General features: G+C 40.4%; 1 pseudogene; it reads right to left on the reverse strand.

Annotated features, from left to right (window-relative positions):
* The window catches only part of LOC148188985 (uncharacterized), a 42,153-nt pseudogene extending 31,808 nt beyond the window's left edge, over positions 1-10,345 (reverse strand).
* Positions 10,346-14,646: the final 4,301 nt, after the last annotated feature.

Here is a 14,646-nt window from a genome sequence, read left to right on the forward strand (position 1 = left end):
TCCTGCATGAGAGTAAATAAATGTACCCACAACATGGGTACAACCAGTTAATGAAGCCACCAGAGTCACCCCCATTTGTTAGACTCTACTTGTCTGGATTCTTGTCTCACATCAGCAAAAGAGGCTCATGTTTTGCCAGAATGCTTCAGCAAGCATTCAATAATTGATTATGTTTGGAAGACAAAAATATCCAAATCATTGCATAATTTGATTAGACAGTATGACAAATTAATCCAGACATGTTCGCAAATGATTTAATTGCATTTAACTGGGATGGATTCCAATTGATAGAAGATATTCAAAACACTCGTTTTGTTTTTCTTCTCTGAATTCATTGATGTGGTCGAATAACATGCCCCCCAGAGAGTCTTTAAAGTTAAGGGCCAACATTTACCTCTGATCATCTCTGAACACATATTTTTTTGGTGGACCAACAAGGTCCTTTTGGTGTTATGTCCTTTGTGATGTCTGAAATGAAACAAGAATTTGATTGGCCTTAACTTGTAACCATGTTTTCAATATTTTTCAATATTTAAACAGTGTTGAGGCATCTCACGGACGGCTTCAAATGACTGTTTTGTTCTGCAGCCTTGTCACTTCAACCAAGGAGGTTATGTTTTTGGTTCGGTTTGTTTGTTGCTTGGTTTGTTTGTTTTTCAGTAGTATCACTGAAAAACTGCAGGACTGATTTTCAGGAAACATAGTTGAAGGGTGTAGCACAAGCCAAGGAAGAACCATTAGGTTTTGGAGCAGATCCGAATCAGAGGTGCCTACACAAATTATTTTTCACTACTAACATGGCAATGTAGGGCACTTGGCTTTGGTGGAGGTCCGTGCTCTCCGGGTGCCCTCCTAGTTCATAAAGTGATACGTCTTTGCTCTGTATAATTGTACTGTGGTGGACATGCAGACATCTGCAGGCACACACACTCATACACACACTTGCTGGCAAGCTCATGGAGGGCCATAAAAGTGTTCATTTGCACTCTCCCCTCCACTATTACATCTCCTTATCTAGTCCATCTTCTGTTCTCTCCCTCCACTCTCGGCACTGCAATCAGACCCAGTGGAGAGGGAATGCTTCGCTGCATGCTGGCGCACAGAGACAGCCTCTTTCTTTTTAAGGCCTGGCTGATAAAGCAATGAGGCAATCGGCCCTTCCCATAAGAGAAAGGGGCCTGATTTGGCTGGGCTTACCAGCACCCGTCAGCTCCCCTCTTAACTCACCTGCTCATTGCGCTCCTTTTATATCTTTTCATTACTTTCATTCCAACACCCCTGCCGACAACATTGATGTCGCATTCATACTGCTATTGAGCCATTTTCGCTTTATATTCAGACGGACCACAGACAGAAATTGAGGCAGAACAAATGTGTGCATTATGAAAAAGATGTGAACAAGCTCACTCTGGACTCACACTGAGTGGTTTCACTCAGTGAAGTTTTCAACTTTTAGGGCTCTATGGGAAATTCAGAGTGTATGAGTTGTCTGCACAACTTTGAGGTGGCTGATTAAGATAGCAGCTAAAGGTGTCAATTCAATAAACAGTACTACACAACGGCAACAGCGCTGACAGAGATAACGATGTCAGCCAGGGGTTAACTGGAAGGACAGGCACTATGCTTCTGCGATGACGGCGTAGTGATATCATGCGGTAACCAGCGGCTAAGGGGTCATTTACAAGGCAACGGTTCTTGCATGAACCTTTATTGCAACAACACTCCCTTCATCTCCTTGTTAACTGGCAATGCACGGGTCTTGTGAGAACGGTTATGCCATGGCCGCACTTTGCCATTCACGAGTAGGAGGACAACAATCACAGCAATGGCAGAGGACTGAGCTGTGTTTTTGCTGCTGATTCTATTGCTGATTCTCGTGAAGTACATACGAAGGGCAGGAAAAAAAACAACCAAACAAACTTAAAAGCGGTTTATTTTGGAATATGGGAAAATACAGCAGTTAAAGTCCTCCCACAATTGCATGTGGTCCACTACAGACGTGAAGTCCTATTTCTATCGCACACACAACAGTAAAACGTGTTTCTGCAGGATAATGCACAGTCAAAAATTTATATGGATCCACACCTACGCAGACTTCTCGTCATCTTCCAGCGTGACATCATTCTATCCTCTTTTGTCATAGCTGTGGTACAAAACTTAGCCTGCATTCTAACAGCAATAATATAATAAGTAATGGAAATATAAACACAACTTTAGTCTAGTCTACTAGAAACTATTGTTAAAACCTTAATACCAAAATCTATATGTCATAGACTATAGATTAACAAGTTAAAAATAAATAATAAAATTAATAATAAATTAAATAAATAAAATTAGTGTGACTGACAAAATATGGGAAGAAGGCAAGAAGCAATTTTCTAATAATTCTCACCCCTTTTTTAAAACTAATTTTCAGTACATTTTCTGTTCCCTTTTACTAATTTCTTGCAATGAGTGGGATATTTCTTGTTGCTCATTGCCTTTTTTCCATGTTTTTTTGACGGTTAAACAGCTTGTGAAAGGCATCTGAATGCAGCACAAGAAAACTGATGAGGAACCATGTTTTAAGGGGTTAACACCTTAATGTGAATGCCTCAGAAGCTCCTCAGCTGGTCTACATAGGGGTACAGAGAGTGCTGGAGGAGAGGGATGGGGTTGGTGGCGGTGGCTGTAAGAGGAGTGAATGATGGGTTTCCAGGAGCAGATCAATAGCTCAAGGCCTGAAGCCAAGATTGGCTCTCACTCCACAGGGGATTCACCACAGACCTGTGAGCATGTGCACTGAGCACACACACTTATGCATCACATTTTGCATCCACCACCTTCAGACTCCATTCCTAACCCGGCCCCTGACCCATCCCTACACGACTACGCCTCTACTCCCTACTGCTTCGCTCCCATTCATCAAAACTGAACTGCACTCTGGGAGTATAATAGCTCAATCACAGAGCACCCGCCCCCTCCCTTCTCCACTCCCTCAATGCAGTCTGCATTTGGCAGCACTCAAAACTTTTCCATCACTGAGCTTTTAGAGATGTATAAAGGAGGTCTCTCACTCTGTCTCTGTGTCAATTTTTTACAAGTCACACAGAGGCCAGAGCTATTTGTTCTGTGTGCGGCGCTCAATCTCCATCTCCTCTCTTTTTAATTGGCTGGGTTTGAATGATATTTACTGATAATACCGATACTGCTTCAAGGCTGTCTTCTGAATTGCTTGAAAGGCGGTGAGTTTCACTGGCAGCTTTACAGTGATATTAAAGCAACAGATGTGGCTCATATTTTCTTCACTCACAATTGAAACTCTTAAGTTGTTGCCAAAGTCTCACTTTAGAGGTAAATAACTGTTTGGTAAAAGTAAGTTAAATGAGGTTTGGGGGCTGTTACACTGACCTGTTTAAACTCAGCCATTATGGTGCCTCAGTCTCTTGCAAAGTGTTACGCTCAAAGTTTAAAGATGTATTATTGCCAGAAATCAAAGGCATCAGCAAACCTAAAATGACATATGAAGGTATATTGAATGCCTCTGCAAATAGTGTGACTCTTGAATAAAAGCCAGAATACTATGACAAATGATTGGGCTTTTGTAGCTCAAATGAAAGATTCACATCATCAAGGTTAAACACATTTATTAAAAAAAAAAGAAAATCAACTGTACTCAGGAGAGTTTAAAGGAAAAGGAACAGTTCAGTTATTGGGTAAATTGATTTTCTCTTGGATTGAGATGAAATTATTTGAGAGTTTAGTATGTAGCTGGATTCAAGGCTGGGTTAGCGTAGGCGAGTGCTACATTGTATCCCCGTAGAATGGTCTGTATGAAAATGCATGTCCTTAATGCCAAGTTATGTAATTAACAGATTTATGGAGATTAGGTTTAGGAAAAGAAACAGGAAGAGGTACCTTAAAACAACTCTGAGTTCACACTACTCAAAAAAAATGCATATTTGGGGAAAAGTACAACCTGTTCTTATTCCAAACTAGTAAAATACTATTACTTTAACAGTGCTTTTGGCATAAGATTGCAATGCCAAAAGGCACCTTTTGCATCTGCATGATACGCCCGCTGGATGTCATCAAGTTGGTCTGAATGTGCTGTTTCTTTTGTATTTTTGTTCTTCACTTTACTATGTGCACCCTTCCCCTACTCCTAACCACCCATGACTTTGTTGCCTAATCCTAACCATTTATACTAGCATGTGCGTTTGTTGACATCTTGGTGTTGGTTGCCATGTGCTATTGTTGTAACCATGTGCAGCATCATTCCATGTGCTTGTGTTGACATCACGGAGCAGTATCCTGGGACATACAGAGCAGACAAAGGAGGATACCTAGAGCATAATATGTAGACATGAAAGTCCACTGCAAAGCAGCATTATGTTACAACTTCAGATGAGAGCATTTTGAATGTCCAGGAGAAAAAGCCTGTAGTTTTTTATACTTGCACTTTTCAGCTCCAGGGATTGTTGATTGGTTGAAACAAAAAAGGGACAAACACAAAAACAACTGTAGGGAGACTGTTTTCTAAAATAATGTATAAGGGGGCAAGCCCAAACCAAGACAACCAGATTGTGTATTAAAGTAAGTTATTTATCTAACACATGGATGACAGAGTTGATGGATGAGTGGTGAGCACATCTGCAGACAGATGAGTCTTTTTGTGTGTCTATTCACTAGCAGCAGCTCGGTGGTATTTTAAGAGCAGGGAAGCCTTCCCCTCACTGTGACCTGTTTCAAAAGGTAAATGTATGCACATTGCTGGGAAATACAAAATCAATTTGTTTGTCCTCACACATTCAGTGAGACTGAGGAAGAACAGCCAAGAGAAGGAGGAGTCACCCACACCTTTTTTATTTCTCTCATCCTTCTCTCTTCACTCTTGCTTTTACTGTTGTGTTGTGTACGCAGTATTAGTGCATTCCACAGTGATAAATCTTGTCTTTCAAATGCCAGAATTGTTGTTGAAAAGTTGATATGTGGAGTATTTATTTTGTGCTTTACAGTTTTTGAAGTCTATCCTTTTAACCAAATGCAACCAAATGGGTTAGCAGTGCAAAGAACTGTACATAATAAATCTGAAGACATTGTTTGACAGTGTCTTTATTAAAAAGATTAGACGTATCAGTTGTAATTGTATAATGTGTGTTTTGAGCTATGATTTATTTCTGTAACAGTGAGGCATAGCCAAATAATGTCCTTTTAATACCAGTAAAAAAAATGCTCACATGGGTCACAATATGCTTTTTTTATATAAGTTTAAGGACTTCTCCGTCTGTTCAGATGTCCATCTGTCCATCAAACTCTGTCCACTCGATAAATTGTGGATTATAATACATTTTGTGTTATTATTTATGGTCCTCAAAGTAATTCATAAATGTGATCACCAAAGAATGAAACCTTTCCATTTCGGCTGTATTATCTATCTTGACGCTGAGGCTAAAGTGTTAGCTCATCTATTTGAATTGATTACTTGTCCTAATATTTGCACAGCACATTCATGTTACTCAGTAGATAACGTTTTATTTCACTTGAATGACCATATAAACTTATTTTACAAAGTAAAAGCAGCATTTGACCAGATATATGGAGGTATGGTAATAGGAAGTATACATAAAAACTCATCAAAAATGTATGCTCTGTCAGTGCTTTCGGTGTTCAAGCATGACGCCAAATACCACCTTCCATATCCAACTGGAATGCGGCTGGGCAGCATCAGATGAGGACGCGGTCGGACAGAATCGGTGGCATTGTTATTGTTCGCTGGTGGACAACCATAAGGCACGGGGCGTGTCCACATGCAATGCGCACAAGTGGGGAACGCACTTGAGAACGTAGCTGGATGGAACTGGCCATATGCCCATGAAACGCTGAAGGACAAGTAGGTAAGGTAAGGCTGCATCATCCTACCATGACGTCATCCCACCATATGGATTTGTTAACATCACTGTAACAGCATCCCTAAATGTGAACAGCTGACACAGAAGGATACCTAAAATGTCATAAGTAGACGTGGAAGGTCCAGACAGAGCGGCACCGTGTGAAGATTGGAGTGAGAATGTGTTGGCAAAACCATGCATGCCTCCAAGGAAAGGCAGTCTTCAACGTTTCCAAGTTATTTGTATTGGTACAATTCATTACACTGTGACTAGAGAGACACACAATGGACACAGATCTCTTGGTGAAGCGGTCATGGAGCCATGCAACCAGGTGCAGGCTATGACTGCAGGCTTGTCCCCCAGCCTTCCAGTTTGGCCATTCAGAGCAGGTATAATTAAGCAATAAGCCACCACAGGCGTTTGTTTACTGTGATTTTAGAACAGGGCATTGTTAGGCAAAACACAGAGCAGAGGGTTTAAAAAAACTGCTTTTGGTAGCAAAATCCCAGGCAGGGAACAGCAGAAAACAGTAATGTGTTTCCAAAAACAGCTGTGTTTAGTGGCTAAAAAAACACTGAAAACAAAGCAATGACTTACTAAAAGAAATGATTCTCTTGTATGTTGTCACACCCTTCACATTCTGGAAGTACTTACAAGGGCATCTTTTAACATCCAATGTCCACCTTTGTAAAAGTGTGTATTTCTACAATAATCACATGCAACAGGTAAAAGGTAAACTCTGACCGTAACCACCTTTTTAAAGTACATTCATCACAGTATTGCCATTTATTTTGCCTTTGGTTCGATCAAACACCTTGATAACACAGAGTGTAATGAACATCGCTTCCTCTAGGGGCCGCTCAGGGGGCCTCAAATCGGCTCTGAGTTATTCAGCTGTGAAATGGAAATCAAATTTTTCACCAACAGCCACAATGTAAAACCAGGAGCAGCAGACACTCTACTTTACAGACAGGAGCTGCTCCATAAAGGATTTTCAACGCAGGCATCTGATGACATGACAGTTCACAAATAAAAATACTACAGGCTTTTAAACACATGGGCATATGGAGGTGCTTGTTGCACTGGCAAGGATAACAAGGCTTTTTGAGCATGTCATGGGCACAATTTGGAAATTGCATCACAATCATCCATCATCCATAAAAGCTATTCTTATGTGTGCGACACTGCTTTTATTTCCCTTCAGAGAGGTGAGGCAAAAAGCCAATATGTTTGACTGTTGACTGTTTGGTACGACAGGTTAACAAAGAAAAAAAAAAGAAAATTCCTCGTTGAAAAACTTAATTCACATGCTGTCTGATAGTGTGACGGGGGAGGTTATTTGTGCATCATGTTTGCAGTTGGCAGAATCAGGGAGAAACTCCAGTGCTGTTGTTGGCTTGTTTTGTTTCCTGCGTGATTCCCTTTGCTTTTGGTTGGTGTTGGATGGCTGCCAGTGCGTCAGGGGCCATCGCAACAAGCGGAGACAGCCGTGTGTCAATTTTATTACTCATACAGTTGTCTTGCTCAATGGGGAAACGCTGCTTTGTTGTTGCCTCTCACTCTGATATTCCTTCCTACCAAGTTTGTCTCTGGTATCCTCCGTCTCTCTTTGTGCTCTCTGTCGTTTTCATGCTCAGCCTACCTCCTCGCGTCTTTGACACTCTCACCTGTTTTTTCTCCGTTAGCGGTGTTCTATCTGTTACTCAGCCTCTGTCTGTCTCTGTATCTGCCTCTGTCTCTTGTTTTGAGTGAGGCCTAATGGTGACAGGCACTCCGGTTTAAATCCAGCAGAAAGGCGTGCAGAGCCGGGTCTAGCTACCACACGCTCCCAGAGGATTTCCCTTGTTTATTTTACATTGTACTCTCACTCTCATCTTGCTGTGCAAACATCCAGTAAAGCTCCTGTTCGCCTACAGTGATACCACAGCCACATGCCGAGAAGATGACTGCTGCTTTATTTGCCTCCAGAGACGACCCCCCCCAACCCCCTCCTGCTGCCTCCACCTAGCCTGGCACAAATCAAAATAATGGCCCCCTTTTCACTGGTGTTCCACACTCAACATTTACACAAGGCAAATGTTTAAATATGTCAACTCCTTTTTGTCTGACAGCGCATGAAATTGCCAAAAAAGGGGACAGAGGGACCCTGTGCCCCCCCCTGGGCTCCCAGAGGGCGGACAGGGGCTCTTTGAAGGGGATGGAGGGAGACGGGTTGGGAAGGGGGGGGCAATCCATGCAATTATCCTGGTAGATTGAATATGATTTAGCTACTGTTCGGCTGCCCTGGAGGCTGAGCCAGCCCCAGAAATGTAAATACTTACATAAAGTTCCAGTTCAATATTTAATCTATCTCAAACAATGGCCTGCTCAAACCCTCTGAGACTGCGGGCCACCAGTGTTCCTCCACTGAGAATACACTTGGGTATGTGTGTGTGCTGTGGTCTGTTAACCGTGAGGACCGAATGACCTTGTATGGAATAAATTATGAGGAAGCCTATGGGTTGTAAGGAGCCTGTTAGGGCTTCATTTAGATTCAGATTTCTGCTTTTATCACAATTTGTTTTTAAAAACATTGTAGTCAGGAAATGGGACATGGCAATACAAAATGTCACTTAAACTGACTTTATTTATATTTAGCTTCACATTGTGTCCAACATGTTCTCATCCCAACTTGCCACATGGTGCCTCTCTGTCAGTGACCTCCTGCATCCACTTATGATGTTTCAGGTTTCCTTTTGTGTCAGCTGTTTACACTCAACCTAACATCGTCTTTATGCGTTTCATGTAGACGCAACAAGTTCCACCCGGCCATGTTCTCTCCAGGTCGCACTCCAGGTGGATGTGGAACATCACTTTTGGTGTCATGCTCATACTCCGAAAGCAATAAATGATAAATGATTGTTAATGCCCTCATTATGTTGAAGAAAGCGCTGACAACACATATGGTATGTGTCACACTAGAAGCAGACGCTGTTGTGTTAAACGTCATGCTTCCTTTGCTGCTGCAATGCAGGCATGCTGTCTAAACACACTGGAGCACTATGATACCGCTGGTTGGTTCTGTGTAAAAATGCAAAGGCGGCAGAGATCAGGGACGTGGCTCTATAGCGCCATCCATGTGTTAAAAGGGCTATAGACTGTTCTGACACATTGCAGACAGCCTGCTACTCAGAATAGCTACACCTTTAATTACTCATAATTTTAAGCCTCAATAAAATGTAAACAGGTGAGTTATATATATCTTTTAAAAAAATCACTCCCCTCACAGTTGTCAAGAATGGAGAAAAATAAGCTCTACAGACCAAAACTGTTTTTTTGTACAAGGCTGTTAACAGAACTCGATACAGTGATGGAGGCGTTCATTCCCACCGAAGTTGATAGGTGGTGCATGATGGCACAAAAGCCGGATTTCGCAAATCAATCAAAAGCCAATAAAATTCCATGAAGTAGACAGATACTGAAGCTTAAAGTGGATACTAAAGGTCAATGTTTTCAGGTAGATATATTTATATATGTTAAAACAACATGATAAAGCACAAGGTTAGAGACAACAAAACCTTGCAGAGCAGAGACACAGTCACTTTGTGCACAATATATCCATCCTGCACAGTGGGGGAGGCTTACTGGGATGTATAAGCACATGTACAGTATGTATATATATTCAAGGCACACACACAAACACATCCGCCTTACCAGGCTGGATACATGAGTGAACTGCATACAGATCTGTCACAAATAGAGATACAGCGGACGCTTGGTTTGACTCAGAGTGACAGCAGATATGGGGAATCTAAACAGCAACGTGCATGCGTGCGTGCGTGTGTGGCAGGTTGAAACCTAAACCTCAGAGGAGTGATGAAAAACAGAGGAACACACACGCTGTTAAGGTCAACATTTGCCTTGAGGTGCCAACCTACAGCCCGGCCTTATACGGAGCTAAAGACGAGTTAGATATTCAAGATGCAAGAAGGTTTATTGTCATTCCAACATACCAGGTACATGAGAGGGAACAAAAATAAGTACTTAGGGCCTGGAAAAAGCAGCAATTAAAAAGGAAACTAAAATCTTAAACAGGAGAGGCAAGAAATAAATAGAAGCAAGGACAACAACAATACAAATTTAACAGTGCAAAGGAGTATTAATAAATAGAAGTATAAATAAGTATTATTGCACATTGCACATTGTCATGTGTGTCCTTTTACTGCACGTGGAGAGAGTGAGCTGGCAGCTTGAGAAGCCTCTGCATCTTCTGCAGGCTGCTCTTGTCATCAACTTGTTGTTCATCACTTCTCAGTCATATTTAAAAGTAAGATAAAAGTAACAAATACTGACTTCAGCTTCTCCTTCAGCACCATCGTCCAGGCTCTGCTGCAGGACAAGCTCTCCCAGCTGAGTGTGCCGACTCTACCTGCAGGTGGGTCACAGTTTCCCTGTCTGACAGGAGGCAGATTGTGAAGCTGGGAAAAAACCACCATCTAGATAATACAACTCCCAGTTGAAAAGATCAGAACTATTCCTTAAAGTTTTCACATCACACATAACAATCATGTTATGCTGCATTCATGTGTTGTCACAAGCTCAGTTTCCGAGTTGGGAAGTCGTTCTTCTGACTGTTTTGTGTTTATGTGCTTTGAGGTCATAAAAAACATAGAAGCTACATAGAAGATGGGTTGCATTTTATTGCTAAGAGTGTCTAAACAAGAGTTGAATAGCTGTATCTAGTTTATTCATGACAATTGATGTTTAATACTTGAATCAATAAAAAAGTTTATCACCATTCACCACACATTGACTTTTGCCTACCATGCCTGCCAGAGTCGGCCGTCACGAGGCAGTTCATACCAAAGTCATCAATCTGATTATTCCGACATCACATGAATACAGCATTAGATGCAAATAAAAGCACTCAAACACAAATCTTAAAGTGTGTGATTGCAGCTCATTCACATTCCTAAGTCATCAAATACAGCCCCTTTTCAGTGAATTAGGCATCAGACACGAATGCCAAAAGCCACCTTTTCGTGCCAGGTGGTGTCAGTTTGTAACACGGCTGGATGGAACCTTTCATGCTGTTATGACACACTGCATCTATCTATCTATCTATCTATCTATCTTGATTCTTGACTTTTGCAGTAGTTATTTTTAGCTATGCACCAAAACACCTCCTTGTATCTGAAAGTCTACCTGGCACTGAAACTTTCTGATCCTAACTCTAGTAGTTCATCAGGAGAGGGACTCCATCTCCATCTGGTGTTAACATGTGATTTGTATCTGCATATATTTTCTGGATAATAATCGGATCACCTGGTTCAGTTCTCGTTATCTTTATTCTTCCTGCATCGAGATCACATCTCAACATGCAAATTAGGCAGACAGAGCCGGTAAATTCATCAACAATCACAGCACACCCCAAGTCAAGGGGAGCTCTGAGGGCTGCGTTGTGGAAGGTAAGAGTCACTTCACAGTTAGAGGCAATCAGAGAAATCTATATGAAATTAATGTGCACACATTCAAGAGAGGAGCTCTCTTAAACTTGCTGGAGTCACTGTTATTCTCCCACACCGTAGTGGGCACTACTACATCTACAGCATGCAGGCAGGAAGGCCGCTTTTAAAGTCTGTGAAAGCTGCGTCAGTGCTGGATGAGAACTGTGCATGTGCAGCTTTAAACTAGTCTCCCTAGTCTAAGAACACCACTTAACCTTCCAGCCTATTTTTTTTCCCAGTGGCCACTCACAATATTACAGTAAAAAAAAATCTACTGCGACCCAAAATACATTTTTTTATAGACCACCAATAAAAAAGAAAATTCTGTAAAACTGCTGGCAGGACTCCTTATTGAATTGCAAATGGGGTCAATTATGAATCTTTCTATTCTTTCATTTTTAGTAATGGTGGTTTTATATTTGTAAAACTTTTCTTGAGCTGAGAAAAGCCATTTAAAAATCTGTGACATCATCCTAATGTAAAGTCTAAGAGCTGAGCGTGAAATGGTCAGTGGGCCACATACCACAAAAGTAAATCCGGAAGGTAGAAAACTTTTTGAAGTGTGTGCCAGGCGAGCAACTCCTATCAGAATGATTAGGCCCTATTTTGGTGCGGTGTCTAGGTATTATTTAAATCAATACTCTCAACAGAGATGGAGAAGAGATGGCTCTTTCTAGTTACTTTCATCAGCTCAAAAAAAAAAAATAAATGTTTACAGTACTGCAAAATAGTTTCAACTTCAAAACAAGTTTTAAAGTCTTTATTTCTAGGAAGAAAAAAAAAAAAAAACAAAAACTGGGCTGAATTAATTTTGATATTAAACCCTTAGGAACCTGAGCAAATTGGTTTGCTTTCTTTCAAAAACATGGGGAAAGGCAATTAGCAACTTCATGTATAAAAAAATAACAAGAAACCAGTGACAATTTAAAAAACAAAAAACAAGAAAATCTGAAAATAAGCCAAGCCAAGCCAAGCCATCACCACATATATATATATATATATATATATATATATATATATATATATATATATATACATATGGTGATATGTGGTGATTTGTAATATATGTATCATTATCATCATCATTATCATTATCATTAATATTATTTTATTTTCTGGACCCCCCCCCCCCCTCTGTTTTTAATGTCATTTTCTAATAATCCTCGAAAATCACAGTTTTAGGTCCTTTACCTCTCATCTTTTACTGTTTTGTTGCAAAATTTGTGAGACATTTCTTGAAAAGTTTTTCCCCCATGTTGAAAAAAAATCACTGACACTTCAGAGCGTTAAATGGTATATGAAAGGTGTCTTATTGCAGCATAACTAAACTGATGTCAATCCAGGTTTCAAAGAGTTAATGTGTACAATTTGTGTGACCATTAAGTTTCTTACCTCGTCTTGTTTTGAATTTAAAATGCACATAGGCGATGACAGTTTCCATGATTTATAACACAAGGCTCAATTTGCAGCTCACAGTGTAACTTGCTGTATGTGTGTATTGGGACTAAAAACGCTTCAGAATCCTGCTGTTTATATATTTTTGGTAAAATTTTGACAGTGTCTCCATTTCACCATTGAACAGTATGTGTTATTGTTTACTTCCACTTGCTCTCTGATTCTTTATGTATTAAAAAATACATGTCAGTCTGGTCACTGGTGTTTTTGCAGGAGGCAGAGGTGGAGGCTATTGGCTGAAGGGCACCAATGACCAATGAGGCAGTCATCAACAAGAAGTCATGTACAGCTATGAGGCTGCCTCGTAGTCAGAGTTGGTGTTGGAGTGCACATCTCAGGGAACAGGGAACACAGATTCTTCACAGATTTTTTGGAGGCATCTCTAGGGGACAGGGTTACTGGATTTTCTCTGGAAAATGTAAAATAACCCACATTGTAATAAGTAGTAAAACTGAATCCAAGATGCACAATTGCATTTTTCTAGCATGGCAAAGGAAGGGACTTAGTGACATTTTCACTGTAACCCTAACCAATCCCACACCTCTTACCTAAACCTAAAAGATCCAACCAACAAAGGTAAGTAGTTTGAGCCAATCTTTGGGAGAGTAGGACAGGTCATTCTTTCACTTTTTTAGGATTCACAAATTTGCCTAGATTGATACATTTAGCTCATTAACCATTTAAACTTCTGAAACCAAAAAAAAGGAAAAAAGGAACAAAAAAGGTTTGATTTATTTAAAAGGAAAAATGGGGAAAAAAGTACCATGAGCAACTTACTGAGAAATGTCCCACAAACTACTAAATAGATAAATAAAAATAGTAAAAGGTTACAAAGAAATAATTTAAAAAAATAGCTGAATGCTAAGAAAACTGTAAGTAATAAAAAAAGGGGAAAAAAAGAAAATTAAGTTATTTCTGGAGGTAATTTTCTTTCTTTCTTTCTTTCTTTCTTTCTTTCTTTCTTTCTTTTACTCTCGGTTTTGGCTTCAGTAAATTTTCTTCCTTTTTTAATTTCTTGCCAATTTTTAGGCCATTTCTTGTTAAGTTGCTCATCCCCCTCCCATTTTTTTGAAAGAAATCAAGTCAATTTGGTCACAACCTGGCTCAACAGTGTGTGACAAAGCAGGAGACGACACATATTTGGCAAAGTTTAACAATATATGTTAATTGAGTAAATCAATAAAGTTAACAAAAGTAACAGGTGGATATCAGTGTGCATGCTGTGTTGAGTGTTTGTGAGTGTAAATGGTATGTGAGTCAGCAAAACAATATACAAACAAATCTGTAGCAGTCTGCAGGCCAGAGAAGAGAGTGAGCAGAGTGTGCAGGCCTGCTTTATAGCCTCCTGTGATCAGCCTGCTCAGGTGTGCTACATTGCTAATCAACTCCTCCCCCAACTACCTGGAGACAGAGAGCAGAGTCAGCAGACAGAAACAACAAACACAACAATGAAGGGCAACCCTGGGGCTGTAACAATTTACACATGTATCGAAAGGTTAATTCACTCACTCAAAAATTAGGTTAGAGTGAGTTATTGTAAGAATGTGTTGAAAAAGCATGTGCACCTGGCTGAGAACTAATTCCATTATGTTGCTGAACCACCTTTAAGTCTGTGATTTGATCACATTCTAATCACAGTGTGCATTTGTGCATGCAATTACACCTGCATCACACTTGTTTGTTTTTTTTTTTCTTTTTTAAATCGAGACAAGACACCCAGATACAGTTACATACAGCATTTCATGTGAAAAGAGAATCCATGCCAAGCAGCCCGTCTGAAAGTTCATGGTGGTCCAACACCTGACTGAGACACTTTATGTCGGGTCTTCCAATAA

The sequence above is a fragment of the Plectropomus leopardus genome, chromosome 8, assembly GCF_026936395.1.
Source record: "Plectropomus leopardus strain MGB_pleo_1.0 chromosome 8, ASM2693639v1, whole genome shotgun sequence".
In the NCBI taxonomy this organism is placed as follows: domain Eukaryota; kingdom Metazoa; phylum Chordata; class Actinopteri; order Perciformes; family Serranidae; genus Plectropomus; species Plectropomus leopardus.